General features: G+C 37.4%; 1 protein-coding gene across 1 annotated transcript in view; it reads right to left on the reverse strand.

Annotated features, from left to right (window-relative positions):
- The window catches only part of LOC310648443 (signal transducer and activator of transcription 5B), a 61232-nt gene extending 50474 nt beyond the window's left edge, over positions 1 to 10758 (reverse strand). Inside the window, exon 1 of the mRNA XM_083376280.1 lies at positions 10655 to 10758. The gene's annotated coding sequence lies outside the window, so the exon portion shown is untranslated. The remainder of the gene's footprint in view (positions 1 to 10654) is intronic.
- Positions 10759 to 18004: the final 7246 nt, after the last annotated feature.

Genomic DNA, 18004 nt, shown 5'->3' on the forward strand with positions numbered 1-18004 from the left:
GGGTTTGTTGTCACTGTGTGTTGGGGGGAGAGAGCACGGGGGTAGGCTCAGCTAATCTCAATGTACACATGTTGTACTTTGACAATAAAGGTTTATTTATTTATTTTATTTATTTAATATGATGACTAGATAAATAATAATCCTGGAATGTTAAGTGAGGCACGTCCCTACCTTGGTACAGCATCAATTCTTTCTGTCAAAGAATTCCTCAGGACCAGTTTTCTCTCTATAACCAGCATTAAGGATGTAATATCACATCCTAAAAATGCATGGAAAGTTGGAAGAGCACATGAAACTTCATACATAAGGCCAGAATGAATTTCATGAATGGACAGATCTATTTTTCTGTTATCTAAAGGCAATCACAGTTCAGCAGCAATAGGAACACAATAACTCACCAGTATCATAAATATCTATGATTAGCTGGTAATGATTGTATTCTATACATGCAATAATTTAGCAAATCTTGGCTCCTTCATGGTTTTATGAAGAAAATCATGACAATCATACTGCGGTAGCATATCAGGTACTCCCTTTTATGATAACCAGTGCCTTATCTGTCTCATCAAATGACTGGATGATTGCCCAGGAAGAAGTATAATTCTCATTATGATTTTGTATATGTTATAGTGTGCTTAGACAGCAGTACATGTATACATGCATATATGAATGTGTTATCATTCTTTTAAAAATATTAATCGTGTATTAACCCAGAAATTGTACAAAACTTTTGCCTTTTGTAAAAAATGAACTACTGTTTGGCCTCAATGAATTAGCTGCCTCATTAATATAACTACATAGTTCATGGGATAAAAACAGCTCTTATTTTCAGGAAAGACAGAAGTCACCTATAATTATCAAACAAATTTTAATTTTTAGAAATGTGCAACAGCTCCACTTTAGGTATTATGAGGAGCAAGGAAAAGGGGTGAAAATATATCAAATCTGTGACATGATACTTTATTTTCAAATGTCAGAAGAGAGTGAAAATAGCAATATATAGCACCAGAAAATGCATCAGCAGCCTTTGAGATGTGCTAAGATTAGAACAAAAATCTTTTAAAAAGAACTGGAGATAGATGGAAAAAAGGGAGGAAGAATACCTAAAATATATTTATATGAATGATGTGGAATATAGATCAGCTGAGAAGAGAAAAAAAGAAGAACTGGCAAGGAGGAAAGAGGAAAAAATGAAAGGAGGGGGGCTAAAAACAAAGGAAGGAAGTTACATACCATTAAGATGCTAGTGAGATATACAGATACACATACACATGCACACACAAATGCATACACAAACACAGATTGAAAGGTAAGGAAGCTGATTGAAACCTGAAAAATTATGTTAAAGTGTCCTAAAGATAAAAATGAAACTGTATGCCGAAATCAATGAAAAAAAAATATGATTTTGGGACACCTGGCTCTAAATACTTATTTCAACACAATGTCAAAAGACATAAAAAGTGAGCCATGGATACCCATACAACTTTAGCAAAAACTTCTTTAGTGTTTCTCAACTTACTACAGCACAACCAATGCAAACTATGAAAAGAATAACACTGCTACACATCAAAAACATCTCAGAAACAATTAACAAACTATTACAACCATTGTATCTTTGTAGTGCATAAGCCAACTAAATTCCTCCAAAGTTATCTTGAATACACCAAAAGACTTAATAGCCCAAGAAGAAAAAACAGGAGTCATGTACAATAGTGTAATGATTGTAAGAGCCACTATAAAAGACAGATTGGCTGAAGACTAGCAGAGTGCATTTGCAAACACTAACCAGTGGTCAGAAGACACAATAAAAAACAGCTTAATTTCACAAAACCTGGACAGTCGTAACCATAGTTTCAACTGGGAAACCATGAGAATCCTAGACCAAGCTAAATTCAAAATGCAGGAAAATTCCTGTAAGCTTGGCACTCAGACAAATCAGCAATCAACAGGCACATAGAGATAAACAACATGTACACACCATACAGAAGAAACAATAAAAAAGCTAAAAGGGAAACAACATCCAGATAATCATGAATACCAGGATTAACACCAGACCAACAGTAAACAATACTTTTATTAAGGAACTACCAAGGAGTAAACAACTACCCATCAACCCAGACAGGTCAAGCTACTCCATATAAACAGAGAACAAACTCGCTTCTTTCCAGCACTGAAGATGTTACCTAGTCTGGAAACAAATGTCTACAGGCAAGCAACCAGGCTCAGAAAGCATCCAAAATTCCACAGGAGGAGATTTGCTTCCAGCAAGACTTGCCTCTATGTCTTTCATATTACGGCAGTATGTTCTACATATACTCATGCTGTATTTCCACCCGTTGTCTTGAACAAGGAAAACAAGCTGCCTTGCTACTTTGCTATATCACGAAGCTTTGGCACTCCATTTCCCAATGCCTCTTCCTGCACAATAATGTACTTAGCAAACAAAACCCCTCACATGTAATGATCTAGCAGCTGGCTGGGCACATGAAACATGAGAACAACTAACATAACATTTTTAAATAAAAGGAGCTGGAGAACTTAGCAAAGCAAAGCTGTTATTTTTTCCAACAAAGAATTTTTTTAGTGCTTTACTTTTTATCACCATCCAAAGAGCAGCCTATTTTGCACATTCTTTCAATCATTCTTAATTGATACATTGGCTTATAATAACTTCATCTCATAATTGGCAGAAATTGTTTAAAAAGAATAACTGCACAAGAGTAGTAATAATGTGTAATTCTTCACAGCACTTCTTGCTGAAAAATAATAAATGCCTTTTAAAAGAGGACACTGTATCTCCAATTATGCTTATGCATGTATTTTTATGGTTTCTTGTTTTTTTAATATGCGTGTTTGGCTTGCCTGCTGGTTTAATATTTCATTCCTTCAAAGAAAAAGGAAAAAATAAAATAAAAATGTACGCTTTCCAGTTTGCAAACCCACATATTACACAATTTCTTGAGTTATTGCATAATGAAGTAATAGTCACAAATATTTACCCAATACAGAAAGACAACCATTTGTCATATTTGCTGGCATAAATGAAATGCAGTCTGATACCTTACCCAATACTGCGTGCTAACATGCCATAAACAATTTATTGTTTAATGATTGGATTATGTACTGGGAATATATTTAACACAAACTAGACAGAATAGGAAAAGGGGAATTTATTTTCAGTAGGTGCAGATTGAACAGCCTAATAGTTGTTAAAACTATTCTTATATGTTTATAATTTACATATATTACATTTTATCTTCTTCTACCCCCACTTTTCATATTTGATTCTATAATATATGTTTGCCTTCATCAACTGCAGCATTAGCTATCAGGGCTGCACAGAGCTTCAGGTCCAGGTTCAAACAGATGTTTTGGATTGTGTAGGACCACTACTACAGTAAGGCAAGGTAAAGGTAAAGGTTCCCCCGCACATGTGTGCTAGTCGTTTCCGACTCTAGGGGCCGGTGCTCATCTCCGTTTCAAAGCCGAAGAGCCAGCGCTTTTCCAAGGACATCTCTGTGGTCATGTGGCCGGCATGACTAGACGCCAAAGGCGCACAGAACGCTGTTACCTTCCCACTGTAGTGGTCCCTATTTTTCTACTTGCATTTTTACGTGCTTTCGAACTACTAGGTTGTCAGAAGCTGGGGCGAGTAACAGGCGCTCACTCTGTTATGCGGCACTCGGGATTTGACCCACCAAACTGCTGACCATCTGATTGACAAGCTCAGCGTCCTAACCCACTGAGTCACCGCGTCCCTACTACAGTACCTTTCTGCAATCCTTTTAAAACAGCCAGATGTTTCCAAGAAAAGGCACAGCTGCTTTAAGGTGCTGCAGGCAGATGCTGTATTTGCATCTGGACACAATCCAGAACACTTTGTATGTTTTAGGAATTACATTAGTATATAATATAAATGTCATATATATTCATGAAATGCATATAGCATTTGTATTACATGCTAATAATTTAATGATAAAGAAATTATCATTGTAATGAATATATCAGACAAGAACAAAAGTAGAAAGTAAGCCATAGAAAAAAGGTTTTTTTAAAAAAATTATCTATCATAACAGTTAATCTGCAGCTATTTTCACAGATCACGCTCAACCAAAATAAACTACATTATGACTTACTCCAATGTGTATTACTCAACAAACAAGAGGCACAGCAGTAGTAATAATAAAATAATGCAAAACCAGCAACTCCTGCTGATATTGTTAGATTTCTCCAGTTGTCACTCACTAAATTAGTTCCTCTATTCATCCATTCTATTAACTCAGGATCAACAAATGTGTGAAGGTGTGGCCAAGAAATGTGGCTAAAACTGAAACTTAATCTGACACAAATTTTCATGCAATCGGATTTGTCTCATACACTAAAATGAGCTTCTCCAGAGCAAAACAGGAACATAGAACAACCCACCAACATGTTTATATCTCTTGTCAAAAATCTGCTTAAAAAAATAACAGTGTACGTTTTTTAAAGTTCTCACCAAATGGATTAGCTACATTTTTTTTAAAAAAGGAGTTTATTTATATTTTTATGGGCAAGGTGGCTGAGAGTATCTCCAAGTAGTAATTACAATTAATTATTGACTTATGACCACAATGAAGCCTGGAATTATACATTGTAAGTTAATGCAGTCATATGCCAAAGCACCATGTAAGAAGAGCTAACTTTATGATTGTTGTAAAAAATGGTTGTAAAGCAAGTCAGCATAGTTAAGTGAACCACATGGCCATTAAGTGAATCACATGGTCATTGAACAAATCCGGGACACTACAATTGTTTTTAAATGTGAATTGGTTGCCAAGAGCCCTTAAGCCGTCCTGAGTCTTCAGAGAAGGGCGGGATATAAATGGAATTAAAATAAATAAAATAAATAAATAATGCAATCACATAACTGGGAGGTGGGGGAGTCATAATTTCAAGGGCAGGTAAGAGGTAATTTTTTAAAGTCTGAGATAACTTTGAACTGTTATTAAGCGACTGGTGGTAAACGGAGGACTATCTGTACTGATGTTTTGCACATTCTGTGTTTCTCTTTAGGAGAGACATAAGTTGATGAAGATGACCAGAGAGCATCCTCAAAAGGCTGTGTAACTGTTAGACATTTAATTTTATCCTTTAAAGGGCTGCACTGGAAAATAGACATAAGAAAAAAAGAGAAAGAAATGTGCATGAAGCAAAGGCTTTTTCAGATATGTATCGCAATGTAAGGTGACTGTAAACATTCTGTATTGTAAAAGAATCTCAGGAACAGAACCAAATGCAGTCTGCATGGGGGGAGGGGTTGTCAATCCATTAAAAATCTTTGAAGAACAATATTTATACCAATCTCTACATCCTTGCTGTGGTCTTCGAAGGAACGTCAAAGAAAAATCTGGGGTTAAGGAAACAGTGCTGGAAAGCTATATGAAAACAGAGTTCAACTAGCAGATAATCGAAAGGGTAAGGACATTATTTTTCAGAACAGCTGAAAATTAGAAACTGTGTTGAAGGATAAGTGATGGAGAAGTCTAAAACCCACCCACCCACCCACCAAAAAACCCCAAACAGCATGTTCTTACTGAGGGAAGATCCTGTCACCTCAACCTGATTTTTTTTAAATTATGTCGAAATTTGGATTTTAGCAAAGCATTTGATACAGTTCCACATGATGAGTTCATTGTACAGGCTAGGGACTTACCCACTGGGTGGTTCAGTGGATAGGAAGTTGATTGTTAATGGGGCACTATCTGAACAGAAACCAGTCACAAGAGGTGTACCACAAGGCGCAGGCCTAGGTCCTGTCCTGTTTAATGTGTTTGTAAGTAATATACCATATTTTCTGGCGTATAAGACGACTTTTTAACCCATGAAAATCATCTCAAAAGTTGGGGGGTCGTCTTATACGCCCAGTCGTCTTATACGCCGGAAAATACGGTAACAGAAGGATTTCTAGGTAAGTGTTTTGCTGATGACACAAAGGTGTGTAATAATAAAGGTGTGTGTGATGTTCCTGGAGGTATTCATATCATGGCATTGCTGGAAAATTGGTCAAAATGTGGAAACTGCAGTTCAATGTTTCTAATTGTAACTTAGGGGAAATGAATCCTCTGGCTGAGCACAGTATGGGGGGTACAGTGTTGGACACAACAACAGAAGAAAAGGATTTAGCTGTGCTCACAGCAGATGGCTACAAAAAAAAGCAAACAGTGTGGCCAGGCATCTGTGAAGGCAAACAAAATTATGGGATAGATCCCTAGAAGGATCACCAGCAGGAAAAAAAAAGAGGTCCTAATCCTGCTATACAGGGCTTTTATAGACCTCATTTGAATCCTGTGTCCTGTTCTGGAGACTTCACTTTAAAAAAAAAGATATTGATAAGATTGAGAGAGTCCAGAGATGGGCAACAAAAATGATGCAAGATATGAGACAAAATATATTAGGAGAGATTGGAGGAACTGAATATGTAGAGCCTGGAGGATAGAACAGAAAAGGGAAGTTCTCTGATCTCATTTTTCCACTGCAGAATGGGGTTGGTTTTTTTCTAGACCTCCTACAATGAGATCTGGCCTTCTGAAGTTTTCTTGATTGATTGATTAATTATGTACTATCAAGTCAGTGTCAATTCTGTCATACAAACTTTCTCCAGTCCCCAATTTGGTCCAAACAATGCATCAATTGCTACTGTAATTGAGTCTATCCACTTGCTGCTGATAATCTTTTTACTGTATTTCCCAATATTATAAAGTTCTCAAGAGCGTTAGGTCTTCACATGTGCCTAAATATGAACAAAAGTGTCCTACTATGAGTTTACACTTGGGGCAAGACAAGGCAACACTGATGAACTCCTCCTCAAGGCTGAAACATTTCCCTCTTTCTAGAAATAAATATAATTATAAAAGTGATCAAAAGTACTTTTACTTTACATAAGACATAAGGTAACTGACATGAAACTACCCCATATGCATAATCAAACATAGGGTAAATTTGATTATTTTTCTAATCCTCTTTGATTTATTCTCTAGGGGGAAAACAATATAATCCCACAACACAAAATATCCAATATTAAAAAATCAATAATTTTATGGTTCTACTTTCTTGCTTTTTAAAAAGGAATTTACATTGATTACAGGACGATACAGTATAAAGATATCTCAATAACACATGCTGCACTGACTGATATTGAATTAGTTATGTGGCTAAAAGTGCACTACCTATGCTTATAAAAATAATGCAGTTAGAAATCTAAAGGACACTTTGCCAAAGAAACAAGAAACAAAACGTGCACATATTTGTAAATTATTCACTTAATAGCAGAGGAATCAACTTACCAACTAATGGAAATATCTGTTTTATCTAAGAACAGCTGCTCAAAGTGTGCTGTAGACTGAAACGTTCCTCAAGAATTGCCAATATAAGCGAACAGAAATCTATTTTTCATTCAATACTTGCATACAAAATCTTCAGCCATAAAGCACTGACATAATACCAAAATGCCCACTATTGTGATAGGCAGAAGAAAGGAAGGAAGAAGCATATCAACCATATTATTTTAGATATTCCACTAGCTGGAACGTGAGACAGATGTTTGTCTACATCAGCAATTTCAGGTGATGGACTGGGCATGAACGTATTTGTATTTTCAGTGTAGATAGGTATATCCATTTTTTTTAGCCTGATGCTGAGTGTAATTTAATACTAAATCTATACCTTTATTCAGTCCATAGTCTTTATGTTAGGAATGACTTTAAATTTCATACCTGATAACTTGAACTTCTAGTATAATTTTTAGATTTCCTTTTTTCCTTATAATTGGTCTCAGAAAGAGTTGTAGAGAATTTGAAAGGTTGCCCATTTTTATTTCTTTCAGAATGTCCAATTGCATTAAAAATAATTTTAAAAAACATAAACAGGAAGCTGGCATACTACAAAGGAAACCATCAGCCTCTAGCATTTTATTTATTTGCCACAAAGTATTTGGTACCTCATAAAGGTGCCAATGGGTTGATAGAAATCATCCTAGAGGGCTAGTTAAACTTCCACTAAATTGGCATTTGTGACTGACTATGTTCAGACTCCATTTTGTTAATAGGCAAGTATTCCACTGTGGCCATTTTATATAACATAACCAGTTATAATTGCAAATATGTCCCAGACCCCAAAGTTTGCATTTCCCTGCCAGAGACTGCCCAAATAACCTTTTTCTCACCTAAAACTAGGGCATTCCAAAATAATATGAAAACTTGCTAAAAATAAATAATAAATAAGACCTGAATTAGTCAAGGAAATTAGCACTGGATGACTTCCCACAGTATTTTAGTGGCCTTTAAAGATGAATACTCTATAGCTATATAGATATAGAAATGGAGATAGATATAGCTGTAGACATACATATGTCTGATTTAGGTTATAGCTACAAATATAGCTATAGGATATAGCAACAAATTTACTAAATGGGAGCAATTTTTTTTTACAAAAATGCTACTTATTGTTAAAAATTTCCTAAGTGGAGATAAAATAAAACAACAACAAAGTAACCATATGAAATTACAGAAATTAAAATAAAGATAGACCTTACAGTATGAAAATAATACCAGATAAAAGCAGCAATAAATTTTATCTAAAGCTTATATTAGCAAAATTGTATAAAATAGGTTATGAGATTATCCTTCCCTGGTTTTTATCCTTCTGTTCAAAATGTAAGGACTTCCCATAAGCCCTTATGTGTTCTTGGACCTACATACCCAAAGAATTGGGATTCCTCCATTTTGCCAAATCCATAGATCATATCTAAGTGGTTTCTTCCATGCAAAAGACCTTCTTGGCAGGTGAGATGAATGTAGCACTATTTATGAAAGTGAACTTCTGTCACGTGGACTTTTTGAATCAGACAATACATTTTATTTGTTTAGGCTTTCAAGATAGTTAATTATCTAACTATTACTTTTACTGATAACTTTGCCTCTAAGGATGGACCACAATAAACTATCTGTAAATACTGTTTCGAAAGCAGTGAATACATTTAAATAAACTATATGAGAAAAAAAATAGACAAACACTGCAAATTAAATCATGTTCACATTTGGTCCTGTAAAATGAATCTTGTAAGAGCACTGGGAAAGTTATATATTTCATTATTGTTTCAGTTCAGGTTTTAAAAGCAGACTTTAAAAAAGAGAGATGTATAATGTGCTTAGTGTTACCTCACACCGTGAGATAGGTGACATATAAATTTGATAAATAAATAAAAATAATTAAGAAAGTTGTACGTTGTTCAGTAGAGGCCACATCATCTCATAGTCACAGTGAAAAGAAATACAGTGATGTCAACACCTAAGTGCAACTATTTTAACTTAACAAGCAGCAAAAAAAAATTCAGTGGCTGAATTTGAGAATTGGAGAAATAATTCTTGTTTCATGAATTAGCTAGCACCTTAACTATCAAATGCCACAGGAAAAGACAGACACCAAATCCTTAGACAGGCAGGAGAGAAGGCCCATTCCTTAACACTTGCCCAAATGACACTGCTTTGAAATTGAAACTGACCATACCAACTTGGGGAAGAGGGAGAGAAGGGAGTCTGCATGCAGATTTATTTCTTCTGGAACCGAAAGGTAAACATTCCCTTTCTCTAGCATACATATTCTGTTTACAGCTCAACAGGAAAAACAGACAACAACAAAATTTAAACTAAACTAACAAAAGCTCTAATCTTCACCCAACCTAAGATTTAAAAAGTTCATCAGCCCAAGAATTTATCTTGAGCCAAGGGTTACATAGCAACCTATTTTCAATGCAAAAACAAAATAATAGTTTTGAGCTTATGCAATTTAGCTCTTATAGATGGGGTTGCCTCTACGGACGAGCTAGAAGATACACAGCAATCCAGCCAATTTGTGCCACCAGATCCAGCGTTATGCCCATGTTATATTTTAAAAACGCCATGGAAATTTGTCTCTGCCTGCAGTTGGGGGCTGAATAGCTTTTTCCTTTTCTCTTTGGAAAGGGGGCGCCCTGTGTGTGTTTGTAAGTGGAAGATCGCCCTAGGCTACCGTCACTTCTTTGGAAAGTGATTCGTCGATTTGATAAACAACATTTTTCCTGTCGCATTGGTGGCGTGTTAGATCTTTACGTGCAGAGTCGGAGATATACAGGTGTTTTGTGAAAACTGCACCCCGTTAATTCTCTCGTCTCAAATAACTTTCACAAGAAAACAGGGCAACCCTTATCTCGTTCATAACACACATAATATTCAACCCCTGCACGTGTCACTCAGTGGCAAGTATTTACCACCATTTGCGTATACACACAGGGAGCCAATCACGTTAAGATTACAGCCATACGTATCTAAGTGACACACACATACAAGGAAACACGGGTTCGCCGCGCGCGCGCGGGGGTTAACTGTTCCCAGGTAAACATAAAGCGCTTTGCACGTGCCTGAACTAAAATATTACTATTGGGCTAAACGGCCTTTTCGGCTTCGGCTCGTAAAGGGTCATGCACATCTTTTAATTTATTGAGGGGAGAAAATATACACCCGTCTCCTTCGCAGGATATTTGATTTCCACTATATGGAAGCGGCATGGTGTCCCGGCCGCGGCGCGGGTATGTTTTTCGTCGCCCTTTTCACTTCCTGCACCCACAACTCCGGTCTCTTACCTGGGCCGGCACGGCCCAGCCCGGTCCCGCAGTCAGGATCCTCCTTTCTTTCCGGGCCTCGCTCGGTCCCACAGCCCTGCCCCCGTCACAGCCTTGGTTCCAGCCACAGCCCTTCCTGCCTTCGCGACCCGCCTCCCTCCTTCTCTCTCCCACGACCAGACCCGCCTCCGTTGCCGCCCGAAAGTGGGGGCCGATGTGGCTAGCCGAAGCTCCCCTAGTCACAGCCTCTGCTGTGCTTCGTAGAGATAGAGAAGTGGTGGGAGAACTCTAGCAGGCTGCGAGCCCGCCGCCCCCTTTCCCTTCTTTTGGGAGCGCCGCGTGCGCCAACCATACCCCGGACGAGAGGCACAACTTCCCCATCAGCCCCTCTCCAAAGCGCGCCAACCCAGCTCGCACACTATACCTTCGGCCCACAAAGAGTGCCTCGACCGCGCACACACGCACTTCCCCGTCCGGAACCGTACACTCTCACATTCACTTATGTAGCAGAGAGGGCCCCACCTCCAACCCAATGAATGTACTTTCTTTCAGCCTCAGGAGACTCTGACTACAGCCCGCGATTCTGCCACAAATTGTTTGGTCTTCAGAATTGGCGTAGTAGTACGGTACGCTTAGCCCGGTGTGGTTTTTGAAGGGCTGGATGCTGCATTCGAATCCTTGAATACTTGTTTTGTTTCGTTTTGTTTCTGGTTAGATTGTTGCAGGAGCTCAGCCTGTTTGGATCGAATTCATTAAATGGGTCCGTTCAATAAACAAGTCAGCATTATACTGTACTGTATCACCCCAATCTTACAGCCTTCACACTTTTAATTATTTTTTTCCCCTTTATGCTGCTGCTGTTTGGAATAGCCCTTCTCATCCAACACACACAGCTTTCATGGGGTATGTAAGTTATAGGGTGGGGGCAGAAACATGGCCTCATTTTGGTTCTGGTTTGCTCACAATACACAACTAGCATTGCCATTGCTAAACACAACCCAGTTTTCTGAGTTCACATGCTGTAACCTACTGAGCAGGTACTGAATCTCATCCTATAAGGCTGAGTTCTTGCCACCACATGCTAAGGCACGTGCGTACACACACACACACACAGGGGGGGGGGAAGGGAAGAACAAAGATCTAATTTTTTTAATCTCTACTTTTCTCCTATATTTTTCCCTTGAAAGACCTTCCCAAAACTTACTGGTTCATGGAAATCTTTGGCACAAAAACCCTGCCATGCATAGACATCCTGTATCTTATAGTGAAACATGTAATGACAAGAAAATGCCTTTTGTATGCAAAGGTGCTTTAAGCAGATACTTCGTAACAGATTGGGGTACTACTCAATCTTCTCTCTTAACAGTTTTTCATTGTGTTTGTAATGTTGTTTCTATTAAAATACAATAATGTATTGAAAATATGAGCAAACTAATGAGGAAGATTTGTGTCTACATTAGAATTATTTGTGTGAAACAGGAAAATTGGACAATAAAAATCCTGTGAGAAATAATGTTGGTCTCTCCTGTAGCAAATTTGCAAGTCTCTGAAGCCCAAAACAGTTCTTGAAGTTACTCAGTAATAACAATAATATTAGTAAACTGTAGTACAGTACTAGTAGACAGAAACATGTGTCAGGTTTTCAGCCATTTTCTATCTTTTCATGTTATGTGCCTATACAAACCTACGAAGCAATTACACTGTAGCAGTCAATACAGAACATTATTTGATCAAACAATTTATGAATTTAAGAAACAGTTCTAATAAGCTAAAGTAACCAATAACTACAGAGGAGGAAGCTTGTAAATGCACGTTTTGAGAACATGAACAGAGAGTCCAAAGTAGCTTCCAGAAATAGATAATCTGCTTGGAAACCTGTTTTTCCAAGTCTCCAGGTTCCTAGATTTCCACTGAGTTAAAATAGAATAGAAGAATCTTGGAATAAAACTTAATGTTTTAATTAATTTAAATTAATGAAGTTCACATAGTGATTTGAATTATAGAGATAGTGTACTGTAATGGTATGTGGGAATGAACTTGGGAGACAGGTTGAAAGCTGCAGACTAGACAACTGTCAGACAAGCAGCAACTGAGTCTGCAGAAGGAATTTTGACATGCCAAACATCTCAGAAAAAGACCCTCCCTAGCCTCTTGGATGAAGAAGTGAAAGGTGAGGAAATGTATTTTCAGACTTTCAAGATTTTGTTAATGAAACCTTACAATAAAGTTAAAGCTAATATTTCTGGGTGTGCTGCTTCTGACGTGAATCTTGCAAGTCTGGAAATCCCTTCTGGGTCATTTGCCCTGTTCACATTCCATAGGCAGATTCAGTTGCTGCTTGACTGATCCATAGGTCAGAAGCCTGTCGGAAGCCAGATCTTCCTCATATACCATGACAGGTGTCTGCTTGAGCCACTTGTTATACCTTCTTCTTGTTTTGGACTTGATTCATCTCTTCCCTCTTGTCACTTTGGGAACCGATGTGGCCTAATTTCTGTCAAGATCATCTTCCTTACTCTCTGTAGCACTCCGCATACAGGGACTTCAGGCTCAATCACTCTGCTTCTGATCACAGAGGAAGGAGGAGAATCACCTCAGCCCCATGCCTCCCATTTCTAATTACAGTATTTGGGCCAGAGGGATATAATCAGGGCTTTTTAAGAGCCTTGGTGGAGCAGTGGGCTAATGCCTCCTTCAGTAACACCAGCTGCCTGCAATTAGTACAGGTTCGCATCCCACCAGGCTCAAGGTTGACTCAGCCTTCCATCCTTCCGAGGTAGGTAAAGTGAGGACCCAGATTGTTGGGGACAATAAGCTGACTTTGTAAAAATGCTGCTTGGGGGGCCCGAAAGCTCTAATAAGCAGGCATATACATAGAATGAAGGCTATTGCTAAGCACATTGATTTGTGCTTTAGATTGTAAGCCGCCCTGAGTCTCTGGAGAAAGGCGGGATATAAATGGGATTAAAATTAAAAAAAATAAATTATTTTTTTTTTCTCATAGAACGCTCAGAACGGAGTTCTGGCACCTTTTTTGGATGGAACCTTGTAGAGTAGGCAAGGCGGGTTGTATGACATGTGTGAGTTCCGGCACCTTTTTCTTTTACAAAAAAAGCACTGGATATAATGATATATATAATGATATTGAAAGCCACTTAGATCAAGATTTTATACAATCTTAATTGCTTCTGCCAGTAGCTTCTCTTTTTATTAATTTTGTTTCTTCCTCTTGTTATCGCAGTTTTTGGTCTCTAATTACTTTGAATTGGTCAATCATCCTTACATTAAAAGGCTGATAAAAATAAATTCATATAGTTCCAGCTACTTTAACTCCACACAATGTGTACTGAGGTGAAAGCAGAGCATTGCCTAAATTTTATGTTAAATAATAGCAGTAGGTGACAGCATTTTTTTTAATCTTCACTGCATTATGGCAAACAATATTGAGCTCTTTACCAGTTGATGCCGCTTGCTGATGTCTCTATAATGAGTGGAAGTAATGTCGCAGTATTTAGGCTAATATGGCACAAAACCACAAGCTGCATTATGATGATATGAGAGGATGCATAACCTGGGCTTTCAGACTGGTACAACCAGTTTCATAGCCTCCACCTGTCCAGCTCACCTCATGGGCCCGGATTATTTACGGGAGTACCTTTTGCTGGCGTTAACTTCCCATCGTCCTGTGCGTTCCCACAGAGAGGGCCTCCTCAGGGTGCCGTCGGTCAGGGAATGTCGACTGGCGGCCCCCAGGGGGAGAGCATTCTCTGTGGGCGCACCTGCCCTCTGGAATCAGCTCCCTGTTGAGCTCCGGATGGCTCCCGGCCTTCACTCTTTTCGCCGCGACCTGAAGACTTGGCTATTTGAACTTGCCGGCCTGGACTGAGGGATTGGGATTTTAGATTTTAGATTTTAAATTTTAGAACATGTTTTATTGTTTAGGGCTACTTGGTTTAATTTATTTTAATTTTTGTATATTATGTGTTGTATATAGTGTTTTAATTGCCCTGTACACCGCCCCGAGTCCTTCAGGAGAGGGGAGGTATATAAATCCAAATAGTAAATAATAAATAAATAAATAATAAATAACTATCAGCATGGCTGTTCCTGCTTCTATTACAAAAGGAATCAAGGGAAGCATTTGTCCTGACCGCATACAAAGTTCTTGTTTCGAGTTCCTGTTGTTTTTATTAGCATGTTTCCTCCTCCTTTTTCTCAAAATATATTTACTTATATTTATTGTTCAATAAAAAGCCCCCAACAGCATCATATATATATGGGTAGTCCTCACTTACTGACCATTTTTCAGTTACCATTAGGAATCATAACCATGCTGAAAAGAGTGATTTATAACCAGTCCTCAAAGTTGTGCCCGTCACAGTATGCCAGCAGTCCTGTAATCACAAATTGGGCATTTGGTAACTGTATAATTATGAAAGTTGCAGTGTCTCATGGTCATGTGAATCATTTACAGCCTTCATTGTCAGCTTCCAAGAAGCAAAATCAGTGGGGAAGCCAGTAGTAAGTTGAAAGTTGCAATCACTTAACATTTCATTTAATAAATGGAGGTGATTAATGTTAGTAAGAACAATGATGATTCATAAAAGATGTTAGAATAACAGAACTCTGTAGAGTTAGTTTTTTCTCAAAACTTTCATGGCTGTTTAAAAAGTTGTCTCCATATACATGCCCTTGCATAGCTTTGTGCTTCACTGATGGGTCCAGCAGAAGTGTTTTTTGTGCATATGCGAATGAATGGACAACTGGAGAATATTTTCAGTTTTCCAAAGGATGTGGCTGTTTTAACAGAAAAAAAGTGATGGTTGAATGCTTGTTGTAAAGCAACACTTTTGAATATTTAGCATGGCCTTCTTAGATATTATTCATGATAAGCAGTAGCATAATTATTTTCATCTCCAATATAAAAAATAAAAAGACTGTTTTGCTCTAATATATAAAAATTGGGCTATAGTTTTGGCTCAAGCCCTGAAACATGGAGAAAAGCTGCATTTTAGATGTTAGTTTGGAAAGAAATGGAAATGGAAATACAGGGAACCTGGAGTTGTATAATCTTGTAGATCCAAGTAACATCTGTGTTTAATACATTAAAATAATGATAGCAAATTAAATCACTTTAATGGAATTTATGAGATGTGATGTGATAATAAATTATGTCCCTTTTTATGGAGATCTGTATTCTAAATGAATAATAAAAGGGAAAATCTTTTTATTTTCTATATTTTGGTGAATCACACTTCAACCATTATTCTGACAACTTTAAGAGTTATTATCAACTATCTCTAGATAACCCATGTGTTCTCCTTTTTCCAGTTGTGAATACAGAACAATGGGGCAGACCGTTATACTGGTTTTGCTACTTTTTCATAATGTGTTATCATATTATGTGTTCCCCATTGTTTATGTGTTCTGTGATTAATTACCCATTCTTTTATTTATTTGTTTGTTACAAGAACAAGGAGTCCTTCCAAGAGAGACAGTGCTCACCATATGAGCAACTAACAGATAAATCATCTGCAAAACTCTTCACTGAAGACTCACCAAAACATAACTGTTCCCCAGTATGCAAATCAAATTAGTAATATAATAAGAAACTAGTCTAGTGGCAAGCAGTATAATAATTAGAAATGGAAACTAATGCTTAATGCTTCCTAAATGCAATTGGTTCTGCATTATGAAAATCGCACCTAGAGTGTCTCCGTGACATCAGTTGTCTGCTTTACCTCTCTGTGATAATAACTGCAGAATTTAATCTAAGCCAAGGTTCCTGAGGTGTCATTTTCCAATTTCAGTGCTTATTTACAGTAAAAATAAATAATAAATAAATAAATAAATAAATAAATAAATAAATAAATAAGTATCTCTGGGAATATCTCTCAATATTTGCAGGATTTGTTTTTTTAGTTATATTGACAATATTTGTATTGCTACTTTAAAACTTTTGACAATTAAATCAATTGAAGTCAATTAAATCAAGATATATATATTTTTTAAAAAAAATCCAAATGCATAAAACTATTGTGCTATACAACTACCACTTCACCCTGGTACCTACATTCTTAGAACTATATAAGTCTGTCTTATCTGTTCTCCTAAAGCCATCAGGATGGGTCCCATTCTCTCATCATTTATAGGCAGCTCCCATCATCTCTATTGGCAGGGGTCTTCAAACTCGGCCCTTTTGTGACTTATGGACTTCAACTCCCAGAATTCCTCAGCCAGGCACGCTGGCTGAGGAATTCTGGGAGTTGAAGTCCACAAGTCACAAAAGGGCCGAGTTTGAAGACCCCTGCTATTGGGAAAGGAAAGGAAAGATTTTACACCTGGATTCAACTACTTGCAGATAACTGTGCATCAGGACTTTGGTTATAGTTTTTATAAAACATTGTACCTCCAACATGTCTATTTAAGAATGATTATGGGAACCATAACTGGGAGTCTTCACTTATTCAGGCAGATTCTTATGGGACTCCAGGCAGAATGGTTGCTTTGTGTAATATTATAAGGAAATTAATATTGGTAGTAAGCAGTAAGATATAAATTAAATTGTCCAGATGCCATTGCAGGAAGGAGAAGCAGATACTTTCCCCTCAAATGTGAATAGTTTCCCTGCTTCTTTTCCTCAAAGGCTGACGTTAACTTCAGAAATGTCCAGGTGGTTTAGCAATGCTTGACCCTACAGCTTCTGAGATTACATAAAGTTAATTAAACAATGTTCTATACTTCAAGTACTTTTTAAATCTTGTAACTCATTTATTTCTTACTGAAAAACTCCAGTGTGTTGCTTGATAAACTGAAAAAAATTGATAAAATGCTTTGATTTTATATTAAAAGGATAAATGTACATAAAGTTGTCTTAATTATCTTTAACATATGAATTAATCTTTCAAAGAACATAATTGTTTACACTCAGGTTCCTTCTAAAATGAAAGTATGACACTGGCCTTCACTTTTTTCCTAGCTACCAACAAAAGAAGATGGTCAGTTCTCTTTTTCAAAAAAAATATGTGTCATAATCAAAGACAGTAAAAATAATGTTTCAGAAAAGATAATATGCCTTTTGAGAATACATCGCCACCCTCTTTCTCAATTCTTAGTATCTTGAACCCTTGTGCTAGCAAAGTGTTGTAAGGTTTATTGACAGAATTAGCCCATCCCCACTGGCCATGGCTGGCTGGGGAATTCTGGGAGTTGAAGTAGATGCATTTTAAAGTTACCAGGGGTGAATAACATTGGTTTAGAAGATTTATATTGTGCTGACAAAACTTTGCAATGATTTCTGTAAGGAGGAGACTTGCTTTTTCAGTCTTTTTTCTCTGCAGTCTTTTTTCTTGGTGGACCAAGAAGACAGGT

This window comes from Vipera ursinii, assembly GCF_947247035.1.
Source record: "Vipera ursinii genome assembly, chromosome: Z".
NCBI classification, from domain to species: Eukaryota; Metazoa; Chordata; class Lepidosauria; order Squamata; family Viperidae; genus Vipera; species Vipera ursinii.